General features: G+C 44.4%; 1 protein-coding gene across 4 annotated transcripts in view; it reads left to right on the top strand.

Annotated features, from left to right (window-relative positions):
• ADARB1 (adenosine deaminase RNA specific B1) overlaps positions 1 to 13,445 on the top strand; it is a 63,762-nt gene that overhangs the window by 6,605 nt on the left and 43,712 nt on the right. The window contains exon 1 of one of the 4 annotated variants that reach the window (XM_084524317.1): positions 13,010 to 13,262. The exons of the other annotated variants lie outside the window; for them this stretch is intronic. The gene's annotated coding sequence lies outside the window, so the exon portion shown is untranslated. Of the gene's footprint in view, positions 1 to 13,009; positions 13,263 to 13,445 lie in introns of those variants that run through there. 4 annotated transcript variants of the gene reach the window in all.

Below are 13,445 nucleotides of genomic sequence, written 5' to 3'. Positions count from 1 at the left end.
CTGGTGTGAGCTTCTGACAAAGTACAGTCAAAGGGTCAAAGTCTCACAGGCTAAAGCGCCTTCAAGAAAGTGTAGAAAATCCTCTCTTAACCCCGCAGCCTGCCCTCCAAGCCTTCCGTGCTCAGATTCGTGGCAGGGCAAGCGCTCGAGTCTCCCTCTGGCATTGCATGAGGACCAACGCGTCCTTCCAGTGCTGTGAAGTCAAGAGCTGTCCGTGTGAAGTTGGCGTTGCCCCCATGTTTGAGTCTCCTTGCGGAAATCTGGGAAATTTCATGAAACCTAGCTATACATTTGTCCACAATGATAAAAAGTTGGAAAATCCTCCCAGAATGTACCGCAGTGTCTGTGCGCAGGGAGCGATGACCTGCAAGCATTTGGGTAGGTTGTCCTGTTGTGCCAAAGTTGATTTCCGTAGGCTCCAGTGCTGATGGGTGTGAGTACTGCTGTCGCTGTGTCTGCTTTTCTGGTGCAGCCTGATTTCTCTCCTCTTATCCCCTGGAACTATTATTAGAAAGTGAGGGTTTTTTTGCCTTTTTTTTTTTTTTTTTTTTTTTTGAATTGAGCGAGTGCATAATCAGTATTTCATTCACTGTCCTTACATATGCTTAAATATAGTATTAACCTAATCTTCTTACATGCTTTTCCTCCTGCTTCTCCACAGTAGATAAAGCAACCGAGTTCACCGTTAATAAGATGTGTGAATGAACTTGCCTGGAAGCAAAATGATTCCCTGGGCTTTGGTGCTCTCCGTGGTGCCACTGGGCCCGGCAGCTGCAGGGCAGGGTCTGGCTGGGTCTCACCTTCTGCCGTGCTGCAGCAGAAGAGAGCCTTCCAAGGGGAGCAGCAGCCAGCCTGCCTCGTGCGCAGGCTGCTTGTTAATCCTGGTGTGCTGAGGGTGCACCGGGTGGTCACCGTGTTCAGGTAGCACGCCGTGTACTCTGACAGCTTTGGTGCACAGGACGTCTAAAATGAATTGATGTATGCCCACGATACTCGTGAGACCTGTTCTGCTGTCCTTGTTAGGCATGTTTGCAGCCTCTCTCAGCATCGGTGTCCCTGCTGGCTCTGTAGGCACAAGGCACAAGCCTATTGCAGCTTCAATCTCTGTCTTGCACCATAACCTGTTGAAGAAATTTACTTTAAAAGAAAGTGGGCTTTCTGGTCGTAAGCAAGCTTTCGTGATGTGCTTGAGGACATTTTCTAAATAGCTCTTCGTGATTGCATCGAGTGATTGTGGAAGAGACTGGAAATACAATGTTGAAATCTTGCAATAAGAGCTCTGTTGCATTTGAGGAATGTGGCTATTGACTGTTACTCTCTTGCCAGAGTGTCATCCGATCTATAGGACAGCATGGATGGAACAGGCTGCTTTGAATTATAAAGGAAAAAGAAAGACAATATTTTGATGGCCATAGCTTTTATAGTGCAACGGCAGAAAGCAGGAAAAGAATTGTTCCCCTGGTAGCCTTTGGTATAACATAGTTCCTTGACAGTAGCCAAGGTTTTGGCTTTGTTGCTGCTGCTCCCTTGCTTGCATACCTGCCTTCTGGTGGTTTCTTGCATAGGTTCAGTGCTCTGGTGTAGCCCAAATGGGGCATAAAGTAGAGAATGGTCATATTAATCAGGACAGTGTAGTCCCTTTGTTTGGGAAGAGGCAGAAAACACTAACGCTGTGTTTAGTTGCAGACTTCCTCTCATCAGGAGACCCAGAAGAACAGCTAGGCAGCAGGGTATCCTGGCAAGAGGTGAGAGGATGGTTACAAATGGAATACTTCACTGTCACTGTACAGGCCAGGCTGCTCTGGCTGTTGAGCCATAGTCATCGTTTGGCATGTCCTAATTAATCCCCTAGCCTTCTTTTTTTTCACTTGTAGAGTGTTGGGTCGGGTTGGTGAGGGTTCTGAGACCCGTATGGGTCCCTCTGATACGGAGCCGTGGTGGCTGTTCTGTGAACCATGCGAACGGCACAGCCCTCCGAGTGGCTTGAAAGCAGCAGTACCCCTAGATGGACAGAATTCCAGGAAAGTGAGCGTATACATATTTTTACATCCACTGACACTTGTGGTGTGTACAGACGCCTGGTGCTGCAGCTGGATTTCAGGCATACACAGTTCGTATGTGGAAGTGTTGGTAGCAAATACTAGCTTAATGTGTATGGGGTGGGATAATTTGGAATAGATGATTTCTGTACCTGTGTTAGGAGGCTGCTGGCATCCCCACCTGAGGTGTTTGTCTCTCAGAGACTAAGTCTTGGTGTCTTGTCCAGTGATTGCTCACATTGTTTAGGTTATCCTTCAGAGAACAGTTAGCTGCCTAAACTTCTGAACAAATAGATTCCTCCCTACTTCAGTGAAAATGCATGCAGTGTATGCGTATGAATGAAATGCATGCACAGGTACAAGTTTTTATTAGTACCAGAATAAAAACGAGTCTAAAATTAATGTAGATACAGTAAGAGGTCCCCAAAGTAGGTGCATAATCTAAGTCCTACTCAAGAGCGTGGTTTCAGCACCCGTGAACTGCTGTATTCCTTGTTTCTGTGTCTGAGCTTGCTTTGTTACCTTGGTTGCATCAACTTTCTCTATCTTCCTCTCTGTAGTTCTGTTGTAGTTGAAGCACTTTTGTCTCATTTGCTCACTGGTGTTGGTATGTCAGGGGTTGCCTGTGAGCCAGGGGAATGGGAGATTTCCACCCTGTTTCAGGAGCAGATGTGACGTTGTCCAAGCAGTGTTTGTCCCTCTGTAAATCTGCTGCTGTTCCTGGGGAGCTGTGATGGGGTGATCGTTAGACCTGCTGTGTGCTAGCAGATGTCTGGGAAGTGGCAGAGGTGGAGCAGGGAGGTCGTGGTGGTACAAGATGTGTCTGTGGCTTTGGCCGAAGTGGAGCAGACATGCAAAAATGCTTTCTGAAAGGCTTTGGGAAGATAAAGGCGCTCCTGGCTCATCTAGCATAGCCTTGCTGTGCTGTCATCTGCTGCCCATATCAGTTCCACCTGAAAAGCATTGATTATTTCTTGCCTTCGTACAAAAAGCCTCATTTGGTTCTGTACCTCTCTCCTACAGGTCAGGTAATTGCTTTCCTTTTTTTCCTTCTCTGCTGCATTTGGCACAGTCATTCTGGTTTGTTCTGCTGGACTCTTGGGTCACTTCCCTCAGCCTCACTGCACCATGTATTACCCTGTATTCCTTCCCTATTTGCCTTCTGCTTTGCAGTGATACTGATTTGCACGAAATGGAAAGATGTGCAGCGTTCCATGTAAGATTTTGCTATGCCTTATGCAATGGCAAGTTCCTGACAGAAATAACTCTCTTGCTATATCCAGCGCTTCTGTTCCCTCGCTGTGTCAGTATGAGGACCAGCACGCAGGCTAACACAGCTGGCCAGTACACCAACACTTCCTTTCCAGTCCGTTCTGGTTGTGAACCACCAGTTTATGACAAAGGTCTGGTCGTATAGGTTCCAGTGCAACCACAGAAAATGGTTTTGGGAGAGACCTTTGGAAGTCATTTGTTCAACCTCCTGCACAAAGCTGGGATAGCATCAAAGTTGGGTTGAGCTGCTCGGGGCCTTCTCCAGTTGCATTTGGAAAATCTGCATTTTGAGGAACTGCATTAGTAAGTTTTCTCAACACAAAAAACCCTTTGGCTTGACTCTCCCCTCTCCGTAAAGCACCTTTGTTCTGGAAGTCACCATTGTCTCTGCAGAACTAGTTAATGATTATGGTGTTATATCAAATACCATATTGATTTATGTTTATCAATGCGAGTTATTAACTCCAACTCCCTCTGTTTCCTGCTTGATAACAAGGAAAAACATTAGAAAACCTAGATAGGTCAGTATGCCTGCTTCTAACCAGTGCTCCACTGATAACACTCAAGATATCTAGTAAATGATAATGCACAGCTTCTTCTTTGAGGACATAATTTGTTTTATAAAATTATACTCTGCAGGTTATCTTTCTGTATTTGCTTTTCAACAACAGGTATTTCCAGATAAACGTGGGTTCTACATGCAATAAGGTATGGGCCCAACACCGCTCAAACAGTTGGCAGGATGGGCTGTGCCTTTTGGCAGCATAGTCCTTTCACTGTAAATTACCCAGGCCCCAATTCATTGTTTCTGGAGTCACTGCAGATCTCAGGTGGCTGCAAGCACATCCTTAAAAATGCTGAACCTCAGTCCTGAGAAATGACCCCTATCCTCAGAAATATCCTGGTCCTTCTTCACTGTTTGAGCTGCTGCCCCCTAAGGTCCCCTGGGGAATACAGACCTCTGAAGCTTGTATTTGTGCTGCTGCTCACGAAGGGCTTTGTTTCTACACAAATGTAGTTTTTTGAGCAACCACCATTAAAATAACTCATAAGCCCCAGCTCTGAAGGAAAACCAATGAATTCGGAAAGGATTGTTGTCTATAAATCCACAAAGTATGGAGAAACTGCCCCAAAGAAAAATAAATGGAAGGGGTCAGCTTTTGATGTGAGAGCTGAAAGTTTAACTAGCTGGGAACCAATATACAGTGGAAAAGGAAAGGTTTTGAGCTGTGACTGCAGTGAAGGTCTGGGGAGGTGAGGTGTGGCCTTGGTCTCATCTGAAGGAGCATCATAGAGCCCCAGGTATTTTAAGCTTATCCTGATGAAACCTCTCTGAAGAGGCAGCACATCCTTGCTGTATTGCTTGCTGTATTGCAGAGCTCAGATGGGACAGTCTGGGAGATCCCTGCCTGTGATGCTTACTGTGACATTTATGCTGACCTGCAGTAATGATGTTGAACGAGAGAACAAGTAGCATCTTCTCTGTTCATGAAGGGCAGAGTCAAAGCTCGGTTATGAGAGATTAATATTTGAGAGAAGCAGATCACCCAGCTCCTGTGAGTAAATACTTACCTTCATGTCCTGTCATTTCGCTGTTTCAATGTTTTGAAAAAATCTGAAAGCAATATTCAGTGTTTTTGCTGAGCAAATGTATTTTAGGCACTGAGTCTGGTAGCCAGAAATTGTAACTTGGGTATGTGCTGAGCTCTGCATGCAATGTTAAGCACTGCATTTCACATTTCCCTCTGGTTTTGCAGGATTAACCTGGATATTGGCAGTTTGCAGTAGAAACCTGAAGGCCATGCGGCTGGAGTGCAGCTGCGGTGAGCAGCTACAGCAGGTGTCACAGCCAGGCAGAGCCGAGCAGGCTGGGCCAATACTGGGAAAAAGCACAGGCAGTGTGTGAATTCCCATGCTCTGGGAAACCACACAGTGGCAGGCATCAACCCCCAGACACAGGGGCTGGGGGGGCATAAGCAGGGAGAAGCGTTTTGTGTTGCATGTAGACCAGTGAAGTGAATTATTTCCATTTGCTGCATTTTGAATGTCTGTGTTTCTACTGAAGGCTACGTTACTTTAACCAAGTTTTTTCAGCCACTGGTATTTAAAATGTTATTTTTTGATGGAACTTTTCAAGTGCACAGAAGTTAAGAAAAATTTTACTCTGTCTGGGACTCTGCCTGATTCTTCCCCACTTAAATATATGTTGTTTCAGATTTGCCTTGCTCTTTGGGGCCACTCTGCATGATTTAGTTAGTAGGTAAAGTAGGCATAAGTATTTCTGCCCTCATTAACCTAATTTCCTTTGGTGATCAGAAGCAATTTTTCATACTCAGGAAGAAATGATTTAATATCTGCAAAATTATCAAATTTTATCTGAATTCAAAATAAAAAGACTTTGAAAATTAGCATGAATTATCTACTGACTGCTACTAGATTCAGTGGAAAAAGGGATTTGTGCATTGTATTTCTGCCTTTTCTATTTAAGGAAAGAGGAGAAATACATGAAATCACACCAACAAAAGCAGTGAATTGTTAAGGGGAAGCTGGTTAGGATCTCATTTAAAGTAACACAGCTGATGGGGTAGGATATCAAAATTGTTTTCTATAGTCTTGAGTCTCTTAAAAATTCTGGTCTTGTTGCCCTTTGCTGTGGTTTCTGCTTAAGAACCATTATACACAAGTCTTATCAAAACCTCTCTGTATGTGAGCAGTGCAAGCCCAGGAGGGTCTGCTCCAGACGTGGCATTGTGCTGTCTCTCTCATGCCATCATTCTCCCTCTCCCTTGCTCCACTCCCTGCCCTGCCTGGCCTCTCCCAAGTGTTTCACGTGCTGATTTTGTCAGACTTGGATGTATTGCAATTTCTTCACTAAGGAGAAAGTGGTAAGTATCATATCTGCACAACGTGCCTGTAAAATGTCTAATGCTGTGTGATGGCAAACACTCTGCCCACACAACGGTGTGGTGATTCAAATCAGATTTTACACCATAACTTTTTTTTTTATTTTGCATATAGATATTTAATACTGAGTACTGCAAGAAGCTACTTTAGAAAGGACAGTTTGAGTCAGTCTTGTCTTAGAGACGGCTTGCCAGCTGTAGCCAACAGATCCCAAAGAATGCTTCCAAAGCTCAGAGGAGAGAAGGAAGTTGAGGCTTCTCAAAAGTTAGCTCGAAGTTCTTGGAATCTACTCATATTTGTAGACAACACATTTTAAAATCCAGGCGCTGGTTTCTTAGTTTCCAGCAGTTGTGAGGCAGTTCACATGGCACCCCCCTCCCTTTCCTGCCTGCCACTGCCCCAGCTCACGTTGTGGGGCATCAACAGGACCACTGGGTGCCTGCAGGTAGGTCCCTGCTTGTGGTTCAGTCATGCTCCATCGCCAGTCACAAAAGGGGCTGAAGCTCCACTGGTTTTCCAGTTCCTTGGCTGCTCAGCTTGCCTCTTTTCACTCTGTCAGTCCCCAGGATCCCTAGCTGCGCACAAAACACAAAAGCAGTCTATGCATAAGTAGAGAAGCAGTGAAAGAACAATTGACCCGGAAACATAATTTCCAGCTAATCACGCCCCAATCCTTTGTTCAGTAAAATAGTGTGATTCAGGAACATTTCTTGTACGTTTTTTTCGCTTTCCTCTGCAGTTATTGTAATATGCACGTTAAAGCCCAAAGATTAAAGAGCGCTGAAGTGTTCTCACATTAAAGGCATAACACTTATTTTAAAAAGAAATCTAAAAATAAAGCACACCACATGCCTCCAGAGGCTGGGTGCTCGCTACACGCATTCTGTGCCAGCGGTGACCGCAGCTTGTCTGCTGGAGGGGGGAGAGATGGCTGTGATGGCAGAGTGCTCACTGCTGTTGTTGGGTGCCCAGGCTTTTGGGACATGACTGCAATCCAGATTTTTTCTGTTCCTGGCTTTATGCTTCCTGGCTTTTATTTTCAACAGATGCAGTGGGGGAAAGTGCATGAGAGAATGGTTGGCATTGTGATGAATATCAAAGGCTAAGCCCAAAATGTGTGCAGATAAAACCACCAAAATACTACAGATACTTTACCTTACTGGGCAGCTGAACTCACAAACAATCATTCTCTCACACCCTGTCAAAGAAAAGGGAGAAAATATGATGGAAAAGTCTCAAGGGTTGAGCTAAGGACAGGGAGATCGCTCAACAATTATTGTCACGGGCAAAACAGACTCAGAATAGGGAGATTAATGTCATTTATTACCTATTACTAACAAGCTAGAGCAGAGAGAAACTAAAAATACCTTCTCCCCATCCACCCTCTCCAAGTCCTCCCCCTGAGCAGTGCTGAGGAACAGGGAATGGGGGCTGGGATCAGTCCCTAACGCTTCATATCTGCCGCTCCTTCTCAGTCCCTCTCTGCCCCTGCTCCCCGTGGAGTCCCTCCCTTGGGATGCCATCCTTCCCAAACTGATCCTGCAGGGGCTGCCCACAGGCAGCAGCTCTTCAAGACCTCCTCCAGATATGGGTCCATACCATGGGGTCCATCCATCAGGAGCAAACTGCTCCAGCACGGGTCCCCCACAGTCAGCAGCTCTGGCCCGGGGCCTGCTCCTGCGGGGGCTCTCCATGGGCCGCAGCCTCCTCCAGGCCACATCCACCTGCTCCACCGGGGGCTCCTCCACCCACGGGGGGGCTGCAGCGTGGAGATCTGCTCCATGTGGGACTCATGGGCTGCAGGGGGACAGCCTGCTCCACCAGGGGCCTCTCCCTGCACAGCCTGCAGGGGAACTGCTGCTGCCTGCCTGCAGCACCTCCTGCCCTCCTGCTGCACTGACCCTGGGGTATGCAGTGTCGTTTCTCACTCCTTTCTCTCCCAGCTGCTGTTGTGCAGCAGTTTTTTAATTCTTTCTTAAGTCTGTTCTCACAGAGGCACACTCAATATCGCTTATTGGTTTGGCAGTGGCGGGTCCCTTTGGAGTTGGCTGAGACTGGCCCTTATCCAACATGGGGCAGCTTCTGGACTCTTCTCACAGAGGCCACCCCTGCAGCCCCCTGCTACCAAAACCTTGCCACATAAACCCACTGCAGTTAAATAACCTGCTTTCCACCTTCTATATTTTATATTGGTATACAGCTTTTGCTGAAGCTGCAGCGCCCTGTTCTGCTGATTTATCTTCATATAGGCATTGTAAACTTCGATCAAGTTGTGTTCAAATCTTCTCTCTGGAAAAATCAATCAAATTCTTGGATTGGGCTGTGTAAGATGTCTTTGCTGCAGTTGTTTGAGGGGAGGGTACACCTGTGCTCTTTGGATCTTGACACGAGGAGGGGTTTTTTCATCCTCTCTCAGGTGTAGGTGGGTAACGCTGTTGATGCTCTGTTTTTAAATCAACAGTAAGTAGTGTTTGTTCCTCAAGCTGCAGAAATGTCTCAGGAGCTCCCAGCCCATTGTGCCTCATTACCAGGTGCCTCCATCCAACCAACCCCTGCTGTCCATGGTCTGTCTCCCAGTTTTCCCAGCAGCTGTCTCATGCATGGCATGCTTTGCAACGGCATTTGAGAGCAAGCAGCAGTGGAAGGAGCAGTGGCAGTGGTTTGCTTTTCTGCCAGACAGTAAAGATGTGGGGCAGATGTGGGAACACCATTTTGGGAGAAACCATACACCTCTGTGGTCAGATCTCCACTGTCTGTTCCCAGCACAAAGGACTGGAGGAGCACCAGTCCTTAGTCATGAATTAAAGTGGAAGGGGAAATAAGAAATTGTTTAAAAACATATTTTAAGCTAGTGTTTTGTAAATGGTTAATTCTCCAGCTTTATCAAAGGCCCGATCTTTACATGAAACCTCCCTTTCAGTACAGCAAAAGGCCATTGTGGTCTGCATTTAAAAGCAGGAGCCTGTGAATAAGATATATTGTTACAGCAGTCCTGAAGCACCCAGAACACAGTGGAAAGGAGAAATGTACCTTTGTGACTAGCAAACTTTGTGGCAGTAAACTTACTGTGGATCCTGCAGGGACTGACTTCCCGCAGTTAGCTTCCTGGTCTCTTGGGGCAGGGGCCAGGGAAAATGTTCATGCATCCTCAGTGCGAGATGTAATCTGGTACTTTTGAACACTGTTAAACTAAGTGATGAATATTTTGCATCCTTTCTCTAAACGTTGATTTCTGAGGCATTTTTATCCTCTCTTTAACTTTTGGAGGAAGAAAGAACAAAAATCCTTCTGTCTTGTTCTGAAGTCCTAAAGATACAAATGTTGTTCAAGTGATGAATGATTTGTGCTCCTCTACTGTGTGTCAAAAATTTGTAATACAAGAATTCAAGAGGTTTTGTACCTTTTTTTTCTTTTTTTCAGGCTGCATTAAGCAGAAACCCCAGGCACTCACTGTAGCAGGGACAGCAACTTCTGTCACCTTTCTCTGTTGGTTAAGGAACGTCCACGTCCTGATGGAGTTTCTTCCAGCACCGGAATGAGTTGGTGCACCAGGGATGGGTGGGTTGTCCCAACCCTGTTTGTCCTCTAGCCTAAGTTGTTCTCAGTCTAGTCTGGAGTAATGTTTTCTTGTAGCTGTTATCTCCAAGGTGCTGATAGGAAGAGAGAAATTATTTTCGATTGATTTTTTAAATTCCTTTGTATTTCCAAATTTGCTGCTTAGTCTTGAGATTGTCCTATTGTACTGTTTCAGTTTGACTAATGTTTAAAACAGCTAAACAAGTAATGTCAATGTTTAAACATTAGCTGTGGTGAAATCACAAAAAAAAAAAAAAAAAAAAAAGATTAAGACCTAGATTTCCTTGAAGATGTTTTGCACACATGAATAATTCCTATGGCCTTGGTTGCATTCTTTTCTGAGGTAGCCATTCTTATAAATAGGATGTGTTCCTGTAGAAAGTAGGGATAGCATTAAAATCTTTGATTTTGAAATAATGTAACTTTGGAAACTGAAATTTTATATTAAGGAGTTAGGAATTAACTAATACATCAACACTTTATAAGTTTTAAAGTGTAGGGAATCACAAAACTAAGAAAAGAAAAGTTCCTTACCGATGTTCTGTGAATATGTGAAACCATTTTTTGGTGAGAGAATGGTTGCAAAAATAATCTGCATCTGCAGTTTTGCAAGAACAGTTTAGGATCTTTGAGTGTTCCAGAATAAATGCTGAACATAATCCTATTTGGTACCTGCAGCAAAAGCAGTCATACTTGATGGCTTGGATATTGTTTCATGGAGTAGCATCCTTTTTGTTCCGGCGGCTGCTAACACAATTCCTGTTGTGTAATAGCTGTAGAATTTTTAAAGCTTTTCATTTCAGTGTATTGCAAGCTGATGCTTTTTCTGCATATGCCACCACCCCAAATAAAAAAGAAGGTTTTATGCCAAGGGAAGCAGATGCATTTGACAGGACTGCAAAATATATATAAATATATATGTATATACATGTAAAAGAGCATAGTGCTAGAGCAGATAGCTATTACACAATGGAACACTGTATTTTTTACTTTCAGCTTTGTTATGTGCATAAACTGTACTTTTTCCTAAACAGTATGTTTTTCTGATGATGAGTGGTTGCTAGCCTTTCCTAATCTATTTTAGATTTTTAAATGAGCAGTTTAAAAGGGGTATATGGTTGCAGTTTGGATATGGAGTATTATTTCATTAATTCTGTTTGATAAATTAAGGTAGGGTATCATCATAGATGTCAAATGCTTTTTGATGGAAAAAGCATTTGCAGAGGTAAATCCAGTTTTGTAGCTGTGTTATTGAACTGTGTGTGTAGCAAGTCAGATTCTTGGCCAATCGGTTTATGAAAAAACACATCACATCTTTAATTCCAGGCTAATGCTATAGTAGCAAAATCTGCCACGAAAACATCTTTCCTGGGAACAGTGGGAGAAGATGAAGAGTGGGACCAAAGCCCTGGTTATTCACAATGTGTCCCAAACTGGAGGCATGCTCTGTTATACCTCCCTTTGGAAACTGGTGATGACAGTTTGAAGTGGGAAAGGTTCCTTATTTATTCCTAGCTGAAGAAGAAAATGCTGTTTAAAAATGCCCTGAGGGACAAATTCTAGAAATCGACAGATGAACAATCCCAGTCAGCTGCATTTGCTTAGCAGCTCGTGTGTCCTGGCACTTGCGTGTGCCCAAGCGGAGGAATGCCTGAACAGCTCAGGAGGGAATAAAGGTTTCTTGTTTGCCTTTATCGGGTGTTGAAAGGCTGGCGTAAGTCCATTTTAATAGACTAGCTCCTGTGGTGCTAAGAAGGGTGTAAACTAGATAGTTTAGAAACAATGTTTTTGTCTGCATGAAAAATGTATCATCCTTTGAATTTATTTTTTGACCTCTCTGTGAGAAACTTTTTGACACAACTTGAGTCAGGATGGAAACTGAGCAAAAATGAGCTGAGGAGTACGGCTTGCTTTCTGCCTCTAAGCAGTGCTGTGTCCTGAACCAACGTTAAAATTTGAGAACAGGTGATGCCAGATTAACATACCCGTGATTTATTTTTTTTTTTCATGTGAAAGTGTGCAGTTGAGATGCTGTGCAGCTTACCTGTGCTTTTCAAATAGGAAAGTAAATACTTAGAGATTGGTACCAGTGCTTTTTGTCCTGTTTGTTCATTTAGCCGGTGGTGGGTGCCTCCTGACATTCACCTTGTGTTTGAGTGGTTCTTACAATTAGTGTTTTTTTTGTTTGTTTGTTTGTTTGTTTTCTGGAGGTAAGAGTCCCCTGCCCTTTGTGCAAGGGTATTCAAGAGATCTATGTAATTGACCATCCTTTTTCTTCCACAAAACGATGCAGAGCTGAATTTGCTCTTCTACTATTTTGCAAAGTTAAAATACAGCATAAAATTATTTTTAAGTTACTGGAGTGGAATATGAATGTTTAGTGCATGCGCACAGCGTAAGATTGCCATTCCCTTTGGCTTCTCTGATGTACGTCACACCTGACCCTGGGGCTCCCCATGGAGGGTCCTGTACAGGCTGTCCCTTTCCCTCAGCCTGTAATTTTGTGTTTAATTTGAGCTTGTCTCTCTGTGCTCCTTTGCAGTTGTACTTTTTTGACACAAAAGTTAACAGAAGCTATTTTCTGTGTGAAGTACAGGTCGCTCATCTTCCAGTTTCACAGGTCTCCGCTGCCCTGGAAGGAAGAACAAGCTCTTCAAGCAGCTTACCAGCTGTACTAGGGGCACCGCTCCATGCACGGCCTTCTCCTTGTGTCAGGGGCCATCCTGGCACCTTCTGTGGTCAAAAAACTCACCTTCACCAAGAAATCTGAGCTGAACAACTAGCAACGCTAACGAGGTTAGATAAACTGATGGGGAAACTAGGCTGGCCTGGCAGCAGGAACCATTTTTACCTTTTTTTCACTTAGATGCATCCAGCATGGTGAGAGGCACTTCATGTCTTTCTCTAAATGGCAGAGCTGTGTTTCGTACTGTGCAGTGCTGTTCTTTGAGGGTTACCTGAGTGCATCCTCTTGGTGTTCTCCTGTGCCACCTGTTCTCCACTTACCCTTCAGCTGAGCAAATGGAGAGAGAGCTCAGTGTGAAAGTCAGCAGCGCTGAAACTTAACACAGGTGCATCAACAGGGTTTCATCTTACTGCAAATGAGCTAAGGAGGGGGCACTAATTGCTGGTAGTGGTTGCACTGGAGTTGCAGGAACTCTTATGTGTACTCAGCCAGGTAGTCCTTAATTGCCCTCGAGGAAGGAGATCTTTTTGCTTAAGAAGAGTCATAAATTCTTTCTCTTTTATCAAAGACGTAGGACTATCTATTGACCAGCAAAGAGCTCAGAGTTTTAGCTGGAGGTGCTGCTCAGTACCTCTCCGCTAAGGAAATTGTGATAGGCCTGGCAGTTAGAGGTGTTTCACAGATGTGAGGTGCAGTTATCAGACCTCCGATTTGATTCTTATTGTGTGGATAAAGCCTTGAAACATTTTCAGCAGAGCTGTAAAAAATCATAAATCCCCAGCATGGTGTGTTCTTCAAATGAGTTTCAAATATTCTTTGCACTGGGGGAAATTGTATTGGGTATGTCTCCTAACTCTTCTGTGAGTAAACCCACTAGGTCTTCTTTGTTTTAGACATGAAGCTGTTTGGAAGTCTCTTGATTTCTATCTTTTCGTACGGTTTTCAGTGACTGGAGGGTTCGGTAGTGA

Source organism: Aythya ferina (assembly GCF_964211825.1).
Source record: "Aythya ferina genome assembly, chromosome: 6".
Taxonomy (NCBI): Eukaryota; Metazoa; Chordata; class Aves; order Anseriformes; family Anatidae; genus Aythya; species Aythya ferina.
The sequence above is the reverse complement of the archived record's forward strand: the minus strand, read 5'-3'. Positions and strand labels throughout refer to the sequence as shown.